Genomic DNA, 15,849 nt, shown 5'->3' with positions numbered 1-15,849 from the left:
TTTTTAGAGTACAGGTTTTTCATTTTCATGTCTTCTTTTAGGAATCATGCCTGTAGTGTCATGTTTAAGAGTTTTTTAACAAACTCTGTATCCCAAATATTTTGTCTTCTGTTATCTTTAAAAAATATATATAGTTTTACATTGTTATCTACGATCCATTTGAATTCTTTTCGTGGAAAGTGTGAGATTAGGTCAAGGTACTTTTTTTTTCCTTCAATACCATTTATTGAGAATATTTCACTTCTCCCAATGAATTCATTGAAACTTTGGCAAAAATCAGTCAGTTATACTGGTGTAGCACTATTTCTGGGTTTTCTGTTCTGTTCTTTGATCTCTATGTCTGTCCCTCTGCCATTACCACAATCTTGATTGCTGTAACTATATACAATAAACCTGGATGCCAGATACAGTGAGTTCTCCCTATTTGTTAATATCTTTTCAAAAATGGTTTTAGTTATTGTAGCTCCTTTGCTTTTCTGTGTAGGTTTAGAATAGTTTGCCTATATTTATAAGAAAGCTTGAAGAGAGTTTGACAAGAATTTTATTAAGCTTGTATGTCAATTTGGGAAGACTTAACATCTTTGCTATATTGTCTCATTCATGAGCATGCTATATATATGTTTGGTTAGAGTTTTATGTAAATTTCAGCGTATAGTTCCTGTACATAGTTAGGTTTATACCTGTTGCATTTTTGAGTAATTATAAGTGGTATTGAATTTTTATTTCAGTTTACATATGTTCACTGTTAATACATAATCATATAATTGACTTTTGCATGTTTTCCATGTATCCTATGACCTTGCTTAACTCAGTTATTAGTTCTAATGGTTTTCTGTAGGTTCCTGGGTATTTTCTGTGCAAGCCATCATGTCATCTGCAAGCATGATTGGGTTTATTTCTTCTCCGCTGATCAGTGTACATTTTATTTCCTTTTCTTACCATTTTGCAGTGGTCAGAACTTTCAACACTATTTTGAATAGCAATGATGTGAATGGATAAGCTCCTCTTGTATCCAATTACCTTATCTTAAAACAATTATTTTTAATACTAATTGTACCTATTTATGGGGGTAGGCACAGTGTGACATTTTAAATACATGGACACAATTAAATGTGACAATTAAATACATGGATACAGTGTGTAGTGATCAAATCAGAGTAACCAACATTATTTTTGAAGACTTGGAGCTCCTTTCTTCTGTTTGTTCATAAAACACATCACAGGTTATTGTGAACCATAGTCACCCTACTATGCTCGCTATTTATTTATTTATTTATTTATTTTGACAGGCAGAGTGGACAGTGAGAGAGAGAAACAGAGAGAAAGGTCTTCCTTTTGCCGTTGGTTCACCCTCCAATGGCCGCCGTGGCCGGTGCACCGCGTTGATCCGATGGCAGGAGCCAGGTGCTTCTCCTGGTCTCCCATGCGGGTGCAGGGCCCAAGCACTTGGGCCATCCTCCACTGCCTTCCTGGGCCACAGCAGAGAGCTGGCCTGGAAGGGGGGCAACCGGGACAGAATCCGGCACCCCGACTGGGACTAGAACCTGGTGTGCTGGCGCCGCTAGGTGGAGGATTAGCCTAGTGAGCCGCGGCGCCGGCCCCCACTATGCTCTTTAACACTAGGCACTTAGTCTTTTTATCTAACTCTGATTTGGTTCCACTCTTCGACCTCCCTCTGTTCCCTGATGCTCCTCTCAGCCTCTAGTAACCACAATTCTGTATTCAGATGGATTTTTTTCTAACTTCTACTCATATAGGAGGGACAATACATTGTGTTAGTCTTGTTGTATCTGGCCTATTTCACTTAACAGAATGTCTCCTAGTTCCATTTTTTTTTTTTTGACAGGCAGAGTTAGACAGTGAGAGAGAGAGAGAGAGAGAGAGACAGAGAGAAAGGTCTTCCTTTTCCGTTGGTTCACCCCCCTAAATGGCTGCGCCAATCTGAAGCTAGGAGCCAGGTGCTTCTCCTGGTCTCCCATGCAGGTGCAGGGCCCAAGCACTTGGGCCATCCTCCACTGCACTCCCGGGCCACAGCAGAGAGCTGGCCTGGAAGAGGAGCAACCGGGACAGAATCCGGCGCCCCGACCGGGACTAGAACCTGGGGTGCTGGCGCCACAGGCGGAGGAATAGCCAAGTGAGCTGCGGCACTGGCACATCCATTTTGTTATACATGATTGGATTTCTTCCTTTTTATGACCAAATAAATAGCTTTTTTTGACCTTTTGGCCAAGATCTTGTGTGTGTGTGTGTGTGTGTGTGTGTGTGTGTGTTATGTTTTCTCTATCCACTCACCTGATGATGGACACCTTGGTTGATTCTATATTTTGGTTACTGTGAATAGTGCTGCAATAAACATGGTGGAGCAGGTTAGCTGGTCTTTTTAAACACAGATTTGCGTGATGCAATGGAGAGGCCAGGTGTGGAGATTTTTTTTTAAAGATTTATTTATTTATGAGAGAGAGAAAGACAGAAATATCTTCCATTTGCTAGCTCATTCACTCCCCAAAATGGCTGCTATAACTGGGGCTGGGCTATGCTGAAACCAGGAGCCTGGGATTCCACCTGGGTCTCCCATGTGGGTGCCAGAGACCCAGGTACTAAGTACTTGGGGCTTTATCTGCTGCCTTCTCAGACACATTAGCAGGTAGCTTGGTCAGAAGTGGAGCAGCTGGGACTCAAACTAGCATTCATGTGGGATGCTGGCATTGCAGGCAGGGGCTTAACCCAGTTATGGGGGCTTAAGTCAGTTATGCACAGAGAGAAGGAGAGCCAGAGAAAGAGGTCTTCCATCTGCTGGTTCACTCCCCAGGTGACTGCAACAGCGGGAGCTGCGCTGATCCTAAGCCAGGAGCCAGTTAGCTTCTTCCGGGTCTCCCACACGTGTGCAGGGGCCCAAGATTTGGGCTGTCCTCTACTGCTTTCCCAGGCCATAGCAAAGATCTGGATCGGAAATGGAGCAGCCGGGACTCTAACTGGCACCCATATGGGATGCAGGTGGCAGCTTTACCTGCTGCGCCACAGCGCCAGCTCCCAATCTCCTTTCTATTTACTTTTCCTGCTCTTTGGAGGCAACCAGTTTTAAGTGCATGGTTATTTATTTATTTATTTATTGACAGGCAGAGTGGACAGTGAGAGAGAGAGAGACAGAGAGAAATGTCTTCCTTTGTCGTTGGTTCACCCTCCAATGGCCACCGCGGCTGGCTCGCTGCGGCCGACGCACTGCACTGATCCGAAGGCAGGAGCCAGGTACTTTATCCTGGTCTCCCATGGGGTGCAGGGCCCAAGCACTTGGGCCATCCTCCACTGCACTCCCGGGCCATAGCAGAGAGCTGGCCTGGAAGTGGGGCAACCAGGACAGAATCCGGCGCCCTGACCGGGACTAGAACCCGGTGTGCTGGCGCCGCAAGACGGAGGATTAGCCTAGTGAGCCGTGGTGCTGGCCAAAAGTGCATGGTTTTTGAAAAATAAATAATAAACCCTTTTATGTATTTATTTTTTAAAAAAAGATTATTTGAACAGCAAAGTGACAGAGGGGGAGGGAGAGGGGGAAATGAGAGAGAGAGAGAGAGAGAGAGAGAGAGTCCATTAATTCATTTGTTCACTCCCCAAATGCCTGCAACAGCCAGGGCTGGGCCAGGCCTAAATCACAGTTAGGAACTCCTCCTGGGTCTTCATGTGAGTAGCAGGAACTCACGTAGTTGAGTCATCATCTGCTGCCTCCCCAGGTGCATCAGCAGGAAGTGGGCCTGGAAGTAGAGTAGCCAGGACTCCAACCCAGCGTTCCATGTGGGATGCAGGAGCCCCAAAGTGGTAGCTTAACCCACTGCACCACAACTCGCACCCCATTCTTCACCTACTTCTGGTGTATTATCTAGTATTGTCCCTACGCCTCCCATCCTCCTAATATAATGATGCGACTACATTTATCACGAGCAAATGTTGTTCACCGAAGAACCAAAACATGTACTTTAATTATACTTCTTTTGTTGAAAAATTTCCTTCTCTCCTACTCCTCAGTATTCCTGATTAATTGCCATATTGTCTTCTCCTCTCCATTTTTAGGTGTACTGCTTGACTTTCTGGTCTACCCTGTTCTCAAGTGTGTCTTCATATCATTTACTCTCACCAGATCCACTTTTCCTGCGCCCCTGGAGCTTTCCAAGTTGAGCATTGTTTCCTACTGCACAAGGTGAGACCAGTTACCAAACATTAGTCTTTTTCTTTGTCTCTCTTCCAGCTTAGTCCTGCCCCCTTGGACAATTGTTACTTGTCCTGTATTCTTTCTCCTTTTATTTGGTGTGTTTATGCTTTTAGTGACATCAATTCTTTTTCTCAGCCATGTTCTTTCTTTAAAAAAATTTTTTTATATACATAAAGGGAACAAGTTTCATGTATTTCATGTCTACAGTTTTAAGAACAGAATATTTCCCAGCCTACCCTCCCTCTCTCTCTTTCTCCCACCCTCCCTCCCATTTACTTTCTTATTTTTAAAAAAATTTTTACAATGACATACTTTCAGTTTACTTTATAATCACAAGCTTAATCTTCCACTGAATAAAAAATTGAACAAGTAAGTAGAAAAACACTGTTCCCTGTGAGTATAGACAAGGGCAATAAATAATAATCAGATCTCAAAATGTCAATTTTGTTCATATACATTACATTTTTTGTACTCTATATTTCCATGTTCTTTTTTGTTCCATCCATTTGACCTTCTTAACACCTTCTTAACAGTCCACTCATAGTAGTATTGTTATTACTTTGTCAGTCAACTGTTGGCCCATGATAGATTAGCATTTTGAAGTGTTCTCATTTACATAGGGCACCCCAAAGATCACTTGATCCATAGCTAAAAGGGCGATTGTTCTAATGCATCTATGATTGAGGCAAAGCCCTTGCAGGGAGTAGCAGGCTAAGGGCAGCTGATTATAATGAAAGGCTTAAGGAAGGCATAAAGGCTTCAGGCATGACAAGAACACAGATTGAAAGAATAGGTGATCTGTTTCTGCAGAAAGCAGATCCATCACCAACAGAAAAAGCTTTCCTAAAGCAGTGCCCAGTCAAGATGTGGGCCTCAGACAAGCTGGATCCATATTTTAGGAGACAGCAGCCTACCTCGTTGGCAGGTCATACATCAAGAAACAAGTTTAATAAAGAATTCATTGAAAAGCACTATTTCAACAGGCTATAAAGTTGGCCCCAGAAGAGGAAGACTCAGGGAGGTTTTTGAATGTATTATTGGTTGATATTGCTTGTTGAATTTGGAAGGCTATGTCTTTCAGATTTATGGAGCAGTGTCCAAGCATCATGACCTTGGACCTGCCCCGGAGTCTCATGAATTATCTAAATGAGTCCATTCAGAATAATGGTTGCACCTACTTGACTCTCAACATGCATTTTCACCTCATTAATTCCTGTTGTGTTTGGGGTTGAATTGCCTTTACAGACTGACTCACACATGTTCCCCATCTCGGTTCGACAATGTATTAAAACAACTGGATGGTGGGCCCTGGAGCCCATGTCGCTTCATGCGATGGGTCTAGGCTTTCTGTTCACCCTGGTTTGGTATCTATCAAGATTACAGTTTGGTTAGGTTGTTATCACTCTCATCTTGAGCCTTTCTGGGACTTGTGCGCCTGCAGAGCGGTAACTGCTGTTGCAGTGCCTGGTTTACTAAACCAGCTGCTGACACTCACTGCTTGGATGCTGTCTGAGTTGGGTCCAATTCTAGTCCTTTTGTTCCCCAACATATCCCTCCTTCTCTGCTACATACGAAATAGGATTTAGCAGGTCCTCCCTGTGTGTAGTAAAATCATTTCTCTTTTATAAATATGACTTTAAGAGGAGCCAATCCCATTATGAAATAGCAATGAGAGGAAAGGGAGAGGGAGGCTCTTTGTAGAAGTACACTCTCAAGAGTCAGAATTGTGCTTTCTTTCCATACTTATTTGCCTCAATTTGTTCTTGCTGCAGGCACAAAATACCTTAGATGGTGTAATTTATAAAGAGTAGAAATTTATTTTCTCACAGTTCTAGGGTCTGGGGAGTCCATGATCAAGGCACTGGCAAATTTGCTGAGTGGTGAGGGCTCGGTCTCTGCTTTCAGGATGGTGTTTTGAATGCTGCTTCCTCTGGAGGGAACAATCGCTGTGTCCTCATGTGCTGGAAGGTGGAGGGCAAAAGGGCCTGGCTAGTTCCTTTCAGCCTTCTAATAAGGCACTAATGCCATCCACGAGAGAGGAGCTTGCATGGCCTAATCACTTCCCAAAGGCCCTACCTTTTAATACTATAGCCTTGGGAAGTTTCAACATGAATTTTGGAAGGGATTAAAAACACTCAATCTCAAGGATTTCTGACTTTAATGTCTCGTTCTCAGCCATTCTTCCAAGTAACAGCAGAACTGAAATGACTGGGCACTGGGGTAGGCTGGGCATGAAAATCAGCTCACTCACCGAGCACTGAAGTGGAACATACATCTCCAGTCAACATCTATCCTCTCTACACTTCGTGTGAAATTCTCTGTGATTCCTTGAGATCACTAGGGCCATCAGCCTACTTGACTGAGCTCTCAAAGAGGCTCTCTGTGCGAGAGGAGCCCACCAAGTTTCTACTAAGTTCCCCTGAGGTGTATGCTTTTGCCTGTGGAACGTCTCTTCTTCCTTCCCATAACAGAACCAATTCTTTCCCTGGGAAGTCACTCCTTTCTCCTGCAATAAGCCTGATTATTTATTTTTATTTTTTTATTTTTTAAAAAATTTTTTGACAGGTAGAGTGGACAGTGAGAGAGAGAGAGAGACAGAGAGAAAGGTCTTTCTTTGCCATTGGTTCACCCCCCAATGGCCGCTGGCGTACCGTGCTGATCCGAAGGCAGGAGCCAGGTGCTTCTCCTGGTCTCCCATGCGGGTGCAGGGCCCAAGTACTTGGGACATCCTCCACTGCACTCCCGGGCCACAGCAGAGAGCTGGCAACCGGGAGTTGCCAGCTGGAAGGGGGGCAACTGGGACAGAATCTGGTGCCCCGACTGGGACTAGAACCCGGTGTGCCGGCGCCGCAGGCGGAAGATTAGCCTATTGAGCCCCGTTGCTGGCCAAGGCTGATTTTTTTTTTGACAGGCAGAGTGGACAGTGAGAGAGAGAAACAGAGAGAAAGGTCTTCCTTTTGCTGTTGGTTCACCCTCCAATGGCCGCTGTGGCCGGCGCGCTGCAGCCGGCGCACCGTGCTAATCTGATGGCAGGAGCCAGGTACTTCTCCTGGTCTCCCATGGGGTGCAGGGCCCAAGCACTTGGGCCATCCTCCACTGCCTTCCTGGGCCACAGCAGAGAGCTGGCCTGGAAGGGGGGCAACCGGGACAGAATCCAGCTCCCCGACCGGGCCTAGAACCCGGTGTGCAGGCGCCACAAGGTGGAGGATTAGCCTAGTGAGTCGCGGTGCCGGCTTAAGGCTGATTATTTTTAAGGTATCCACGTGACCTAGGTGTGGCTAACAGGGATTCAATTTCCTCTGCCTCTTGTTGGCATTAGTCTAGAGTGACATGTGACTCACGTGTCTAATTAGTCATGATCACTGCTCTTATTGGGGTGGTTGGGAAAAGGCCATCTTTTTTTCTGTTAAGGTGGTTTGAAAGATAAAACATAAACCCGAAACTGGTGAAATTCTTCCAGCCTTTACACAGATCACAGAGCCCACTTAGAGAAAAGCAGAATCGAGATATGGAGAAAACAAAACCGAGTCCACTTCTCATCATTTCAGTCCCTGGATCCAACTGTGCCTAAAGTCATAGTAGCTACTATTTGACTTTACACATATGTGAACCAATAACATTAACTTTTTCCTATTTTTACTTATATCAGTTTGAATTTTTTCTAAGTACAATCCAAAAAAATCCTACCTAGCTCAGCCAGTTATTTTATCCAAATCCTGCAGTCTGAACTGCATGGACTCTGTATGTAACATGCGTTCCAAGTTTTATAGTGAATTGTCAGATATGTGTGTTGCTGAAGTTCATTGGCTTTATCTTGGGATCTTTCTTATTTTTTTCCTATTCTTCATTTCAAGGATTCTTCCCACTTCAGAATTGCAGCTACGACACTGTATTGTCTTTTCAGCAGCAGCTTCCCTAACCCCGAAGGCTAGGTGCCTGCCAGTGCCCTGATGTCTCTGTCCTTCAGAAATGTTTGTGGCTGAGGGCATCCGTGAATAAAGGCATAAATCTGAATAAGAGTGAAGGATAACAGTTGTGCTGGGGGAAGACAGGTAAGCAGACGCTGCCCTTCATAAGTGACATTTTTTGGGTATTCACGATCTGCCAGGCATTTCACTAAGTGTTTCCCATGGATTATGTTGTTTAATCCTCAAAACAATCCCTGATGTTGATGTTGTTTTAAAATTTATTCTGTCAGGAGGCAGACTGATCACTGATGGAGGGGCTTGTCTAAGGTCCCACACCTAGAAAGGGATGGAGTGGGGACATGAACCAGTTGGTCAGAGTCCAGCAGGACTTCATTCCTGAGTGAGAGGCAGCAATTGAGCTTCGACAAAGATCACGAACAGTGCATCTGCTTATTCTGGGTGGCATCTTGTTAATTTTTGGAGAGAGTGTCTGCACAAGTGACGACAGGAAGGACTCACTTCAGGGTAGGCAGTGAGAGAGTTAGGTGTGGTGGTTAAGATCAGAACCTCATATCAGGCAGACCTGGTTGATGGTTCAGGCATCCCAGTTGTCACTTGTGGGACTTGGGGAAGTTACTAAGATACTTTGAACTTGCTTTCTTCATCTGTACAATGGATACATGGTCATCTGTACAGATTAAGTGAGATAATGCTTGAGAAAGGCCCTCTACTCCACGGCTCATGTCCTTTCCTGTTATTTTGTTCATTTCTGTCTCACAGCAAGATAGCCAGCAGATCCAATGCTCCCAGCCAGCCCTCCTCTGTCTTACGAAAGGGGCAGTAGATGAGCATGAAATACTCCAGGTATTTTTAAGTGTTTCCATTTATTTTCAGTGTTCTAGGTATCAAATAAGAATTGATTCAATGTAGGAACCAGACACCCACATTTTCTAGATGGAAGAATTATCAATTTAACAAGAAGAAAACCAGTTTCTACTGAGAGTCCCCATTGAGATGGACACTTGCTGTAGAAGAAAAAACTGAGTCACAGAAAGCTTGTGGAGTGTGCTTGAGGCCACACAGCCAAGTCCAGGCACGCCAGGGATCCAGGGAGCCATCTGAGCAAGGGACAAAACTGTTTTGTCCTTGCCTAAAGGTATCGGTAAAGGGAGCCTGAAACCAGGAACAAGGATTTTACCAAGAGCCAGTATTCAGCTTCCTTTGGTGGCAAGGCATCATCTATGGCATGATCTATACCCTGACACCATCCTAGGCTCTAGCCCCCGCAACCATTGCTGGAAGCTAGGTAACCACATAGCCCAACTACCAGTGTCAGCCCCACCCCATCCTAATAGGATTCGCTGCTCCTACTTCCCTGCCTGCCCCCTGGCAAAGTTTTAAAAGGACCTGTTCCTGAACATGTCTCTCTCTCTCTCTGTCTTCCTCTCCATCTCCTGACCTCTGTCTCTGTCTCTCTCTGTCTTACACTCTCCTCCCTCTTTTCCTTCTTCGCCCCTTCCCTCCAGTCTGTCGGGTTTCCTCCAATAAACTCTTTCCTTTAAAAAAAAGATTTTTTTTTGTTAATATAAACAGGACAGATTTCATGTAGTTTATAGATATAATTCTAAGAATATAATGATACTTCCCTGTCTCCCTCTTTCCTTCCCCAGAAGCTTACTTTCAACTGGATTAAGCCAGTTGAAACCAGAAAAAAATTACCAGAGGGGGTATTGGGAATTTTCATTTAAAACAAGAAAAAAGTGAACAGTTAGCACTTGGGGAGGCTGGAAGCAGAATCTGTGAAGCCGGTGGGAGCTCAGAAAGCAGTTTGTTCTCTTGTTCTGGGTCACATGTCTCTGTATCTCGTTTTCGGTTAGCATTTATGCCTCATAACTTTTCAAGACTGGACCCATTTGCTTTACAATCCTTGCCTGACCTAGAACTCCCAAAGCACAAGGTCAGCATTCAGGTAGCTTCTGCCACCCCATAGCATCCAACTCCAAACATCCCAGGGAGAGGCGATTTGTTTCAGTCTGAACTAGTGTCTACACTGACCCCATGGGAAACAAGTCTACATAGAAAGGCCCCAGAAGAAGAGGAGTTTTAGGGAAGGGTTGGATTAGTTGGGTCAGTTGGGTCATTTGGGCCAGAGATTCATAGACATCCCCGTAGGTCTGCACTTCAAATTTCAGGTATAGTGGAAGACAGACCAGCGTCAGCTCTCACAGCTAGCTTGCAATCCTAATTTGGTCCAAGTTAACTGTAAACCAATCATGACTATGTCCAGATGTGAAATATCACCAACACCTTCCGTTGTGGAACCAGCCCAGTTGGTTCTGATAGAGACATGAGAGATGTCATGATGGAGAATGAGCCTGCTGCTCATTTGTATATTTGGTGCTGGAGTAGCAGGACAGCCTTTACCTGTGGGGAGAGTTCAACCCATGTTTGTTTCTCTTGGTGGGGAAACTCCCACCTTGAACTTGCCCACCCTCTCTGCTGAAAGGGGAAGGAGGTTAGAACTTGGCTTGTTGCCAAGTCCCCCTGACAATGTCTGTTTACTGTGCTTCACGAAGAGACGTCTGTGATTGACGACTAATGATGCTTGAGTTCTTGACTGCAGTCTGTAGGGGATGCCTCTCTCATTTGCCACCTGAAAAGCTGCAATTACCAAAATTGCTCATAATGCCACTCCTTTAGGAGTTCACATTAGGAATCCCTTCAGGAGAATTCATTCATGCATTCATGCATGTGGTTATTCGTTTCTCTTCCCATGGCCCTTTAAGCAAGCCTGTTCTATCCATGCACCTTGAACTTGCTTAGTCAAAAAGATGACTCATGGGTTTAGATATTCAAGATCAGCTGACCACCTAAAATAGGCTCCCTTGTGTGCTGAGAAATGTTTCATAAGCAGTTTGCTGATTTCTCTGGTGTAAATACTCATACAATGGCTGCTTTGAACTTAGCAATATAATGTCACTGGAGGTGTGCCCAGTGGCACTCAGGAGTCACGTGAGCCAGCAGCACGCGAATCTGCACCCCCTTGATGATTTCTTTACCTCATTCACAGCTGCATCACCTGCAGCTCCCCATAGGGGGAGCCGGGGGGAAAGGCAGCATTCGTAACTAAGTGAGAGGTGGCCTCACATAATGATCTAGTGCATGGGTGTGGTCCCTGCCACGTGCATGTCTAAGCTCTGCCATTTACTATGCTGTAACTTGACTATGTTTCTTACCTTGCTTTTCTGTTTTCCCCTTGAAGACAGGGTGCATCACTGGGTTAGTTTATGATTATATGGACTTACATTTGTAAGGAGCTTGGAGTTGTGTCAGGCACACAGTGGGTGTCATGCAAGTGTTTGATGAATAAATAACACATTCTACAAATATTTACTGAAGACCTACTGTGTGACAAATGCATGTACTAGGCACTGTGGGTATGACATACTGAAACAATTTGTAGGGTAGGGAAGGCACACACATGAGTTTCCTTGATGTGAAGAAGAAATGAAAATAACTCACATATATTGGGAATTATGTGGCAGATACTGTGACATTTGGTTCCATTTGGTCATTGCTTAGCAATATCACCTTTTTTTTTTTTTAAAGATTTATTTATTTATTTGAGAGGCAGAGAGAGGTCTTCCATCTGCTGGTTCACTCCCTAAATAGCTGCAACAGTGCTGATAGGGAGCCAGGAACTTCCTTCGGGTCTCCACGTGGGTGCAGGGGCCCAAAGACTTGGCCCATTTTCCACTGTATTCCCAGGCCAGAAGCAGAGAGCCAGATCAGAAGATGAGCAGCAGGGACATGAACCGGTGCCCATATGGGATGCTGGTGCCACAGTACTGCCCCCTAGAGATGTCATTTTTTTTTTCAGTTGACAGGTAGAGTTACAGACAGTGAGAGAGAGAGAGAGAGAGAGAGAGACAGAGACAGAGAGAAAGGTCTTCCTTCCGTTGGTTCGCTCTCCAAATGTCCACCATGGCCGGCGCTGCACCGATCCGGAGCCAGGAGCCAGGTGGTTCTTCTTGGTCTTCCACGAGGTGCAGGGGCTCAAGCACTTGGGCCATCCTCCACTGCCTTCCTGGGCCTCAGCAGAGAGCTGCACTGGAAGAGGAGCAACCGGGGCTAGAACCCGGTGCCCATATGGGATGCCGGCACCGCAGGCAGAGGATTAACTAAGAGAGCCACGGCGCTGGCCCTTGTCATCTTCATTTGTAAGAATTACCTTTAAAAGTAATGTATAAAGCCAAATATTTATTTATTTATGTGTTTTATTTATTTTTTAAGATTTTATTTATTTATGTGAGAGGTAGAGTTACAGAGAGTGAAAGATAGAAACAGAGAAAAAGGTCTTCCTTCCATTGGTTCACTCCCCAAATGGCCGCAATGGCTGTAACTGTACTAATCTGAGCCAAGAGCCAGGAGCCAGGAGCCTCTTCCAGGTCTCCCACAAGGGTATAGGAGCCCAAGAACTTGAGCCATCTTGTACTGCTTTCCCAGGCCACAGCAGAGAGCTGGATTGGAAGAGGAGCAGCCGGGACTAGAACCGGCACCCATATGGGATGCCGGCGCTGCAGGCGGAGGATTAACCTATTGTGCCATGGCGCCGGCCCCTAAAGCCAAATATTTAAAAACATTTGGTCATTGAGAGTTCTTGCAAAGATTATCAAGAGTTTCTTTTCATTATCTATTTTTCTGATGGGGCGTTCATATTTTTAAATTAAGTTTCCTGAACTTTATCTAATTAAAGACATTTTAAAAACAGGCAAAATGGAGATGATGTAATGAACCCCTACATACCCATCATCTAACTAAACCAATTATCAGTTATTCATACTCCTGCCCACTTCCCCCACCTGAACTGTAAAATCAATCAATCAATCCCAGGCATCATATAATTCCATCTACAATACTGCCATTTTTCAGATGAGCAAAGTAAGGCTTAGAGAGTTTAAATGATTTGATCAAGGTCGCACACACCTGAATTCGAGTCTGCTTCACTCTGTAGTCCACACTTTTAACCAAAGCACTGCAATTTTGAGAGGGCTTAGAAATGCTCCAGGACAAGGGAATGGGAGCACCAGAGCTCCGAAAGGCGTGCGGGACAGTTCTTGGAGAAAGAAATGTTGTTGAGAAGGAGGCAGGGATTTTCAATGGCAAAGAAAAGCTTGCGGCCGGCGCTGCGGCTCACTAGGCTAATCCTCCTCCTAGCGGCGCCGGCACACAGGGTTCTAGTCCCGGTCGGGGCGCCGGATTCTGTCCCGGTTGCCCCTCTTCCAGGCCAGCCCTCTGCTGTGGCCAGGGAGTGCAGTGGAGGATGGCCCAGGTGCTTGGGCCCTGCACCCCATGGGAGACCAGGAAAAGCACCTGGCTCCTGGCTCCTGCCATCGGATCAGCGCAGGGCGCCGGCCGCAGCGCGCCGGCCGAGGCGGCCATTGGAGGGTGAACCAACGGCAAAGGAAGACCTTTCTCTCTGTCTCTCTCTCTCACTGTCCACTCTGCCTGTCAAAAAAAAAAAAAAAAAAAAAAAAAAAAAAAAAAAAAGCTTGCATTGAGGCATAGAGGGAAGCTATGATAGCTTGGGCTGTGGGTTTAAAGAGTATTATTTAAGGTGTGGTGAGCAGGTTAACGCGATGAGAATCACCTGGGAGGGCTTGTTTAAAAAGCTGATTGCTGTGATCCGCTCCAGACCTCCCGTGTCTCACTCTCTGGATCTGGGGCCTCCGGATCTAGTTTTCACAGGCTCCCCTGAAGTTTCCGATTTGATTATCCCGTATAGTTTGAGAATGAAATGGAACTATTAGCAGGAAGCAGCTGGACTGTAGGGATAATCAGCCAGCAATTTTTGTTTTTGTTTCCCACCAGGTGCTCAAACCTGTTCCGTAGCCCTGAAAGAAATCCCTGGGAAGCTTTCCTGGTCATTGTTAGTCACTCATTCTCCAGTCACCTCCCGGCATTTCAGCAAATAAAAGGTAGGGCTTCAAGTTTCATGTAGATTGCTGAAAGGGAATTGCTGAACGTGTCTCTCCCGTCGGAGCGTGTCTTTTGCAGATCAAACCTCCAAGCTAGTTGGAGGCGCTACTGTAGAACCCCCAAGCCTGGGTCCACTCACCGGATGCTTGGGGAGCCAATCGCTGACATCGTGGTGGTGGAAGAAAGGAGATGTTTGTTGCGAAGCGCAGAGCAAGAAGCTGGGCAGTTGCTGGGCAGTTATTGCTTAACTCCAAGGAGTTAGGGGTGATGGTTCTCAGAATGAAACTGGGGCTGAGAAGTGCATGTTCAGCTCGTGTCCAGGTTCCTGGTCGGTCCGTGGTGCTCTTGACTGGTGAGTGGTGCAGTGGTCCTCAGGGCATGTTCATGATGACCAGGTGGGCTTCAGCTGGTCCAGGGGAGGAGGGGTTACAAGTGAGCGGCGGTTACCTTCTGCCCCAGACCTGGAATCTTCCTGCCTGGACTTGGAATTTTCCTACACAAACCCCTCTGGTCAATACTGGCTAAACAGGGTTTTAGCTATTGGGGAAGCAAATGACTTCTACACCACTCCCTCAATTTAGTAAATTCCTTTTGATAAAGGACACTTTGGGCTAAAGGAGGCAGACAGAGGCTGGGTTCTACCCTTACACTGTAAGGTTTCCTACAAGGGGCTGGAAGCCCACTGTGAGAAAAGAGGGCCTGAGGCCCTGTGAGCATTTTTCTTTTTCCTGGTTCAGTCCTCCTCATTAAACTATCTCTCAAATTTTCCGAGGTGCATTAGCAGGAGGGAGAGAGTATAAGGGGGTGGAAACATTCTTCCTTTGACTTCAGCACTGCATTTCAGAGAAGAAATTGTTTCCGTCTTCCAACTTGTTACATTGTACCTCATGTGTGTCCTGCTGGTTAGCTTTTTTCTTGGGTTTTTAATTCTGGCAACTCCATCTTTTAATGTATAAGAACTTGGTCTCCTTTTGTTGTAGGCAGCCTCGTTTTGGTTGAAGGGTGTGATACTGACTGAAATATCTCTTAGGACATGAAAACCATGCGTATTTCCGAGGTCTGTTCTGAGGCTTGTATTAACTCTACTTCATTTGGTGTTAGCTCCTCCTCTATTCAGCCTGTCACCTCTTTCAGGCTGTTTGGTTTTCTAGATTGGAGTCTGGTGCTTTGTGCATAACTGAAAACTGCTGTGACTCTCTGGATGTGGGTGTTTTCCCAGGGGATCTGGACTGGGGCATAGGCAGAACAGCTTAACTTTCCTTTAAGGGGTGTAAAAGGGCTAAGCTTCTCGGCACTGGTACTCAAGTTCCAATCCTGCTGTGTGGAATTCTCAGGTGCCAGATCATCTACTCTATAAAGGAGGTTGTTCTTCATCAAGGCAATCAGTAATACAAGCATGACTTAATTGAGTAATATAAGTTATTACTACTTTAATACCTCAAAAGAGAAAATGGCATAATTTAGGTAAGTGCAAAAATAGGTATCCAGGGCTGAACATGTGGCTCGGTGGTTGAGATGCCATCTGGGATGTCTGCGTCCCATATTGGGGTGCCTGTGTTCGAGTCCTGGTCCCACTGCCTCACTTCCTGCTAATACGCATCCTGGGAGGCAGTAGTGATTGGCTCAAGTAGGTGGTCCCAGTCCCCCATAAGGGAGACCTAGATTGAGCTCCTGGCTCCTGACTTCAACCTGACCCAGCCCTGGCTGTTGTGGACATTTGGGGAGTGAACCAGCAGATAGAAGAGCTCTGTCTCTCTGTCT

The 15,849-nt window shown here is 45.6% G+C and overlaps 1 long non-coding RNA gene across 4 annotated transcripts in view; it reads left to right on the top strand.

The window, feature by feature from the left end:
• Positions 1-13,111: 13,111 nt before the first annotated feature.
• The window catches only part of LOC149120593 (uncharacterized), a 258,624-nt gene continuing 255,886 nt past the window's right edge, over positions 13,112-15,849 (top strand). The window contains exon 1 of one of the 4 annotated variants that reach the window (XR_016226350.1): positions 13,112-14,087. This is a non-coding gene — a long non-coding RNA (uncharacterized LOC149120593). Of the gene's footprint in view, positions 14,088-14,111; positions 14,441-15,849 lie in introns of those variants that run through there. The other 3 variants (XR_016226349.1, XR_016226351.1, XR_016226352.1) reach the window with 3 other exon arrangements.

This window comes from Oryctolagus cuniculus, chromosome 19 (genome assembly GCF_051225735.1).
Source record: "Oryctolagus cuniculus isolate XC-2025 breed Fujian yellow rabbit chromosome 19, ASM5122573v1, whole genome shotgun sequence".
Taxonomy (NCBI): Eukaryota; Metazoa; Chordata; class Mammalia; order Lagomorpha; family Leporidae; genus Oryctolagus; species Oryctolagus cuniculus.
The sequence above is the reverse complement of the archived record's forward strand: the minus strand, read 5'-3'. Positions and strand labels throughout refer to the sequence as shown.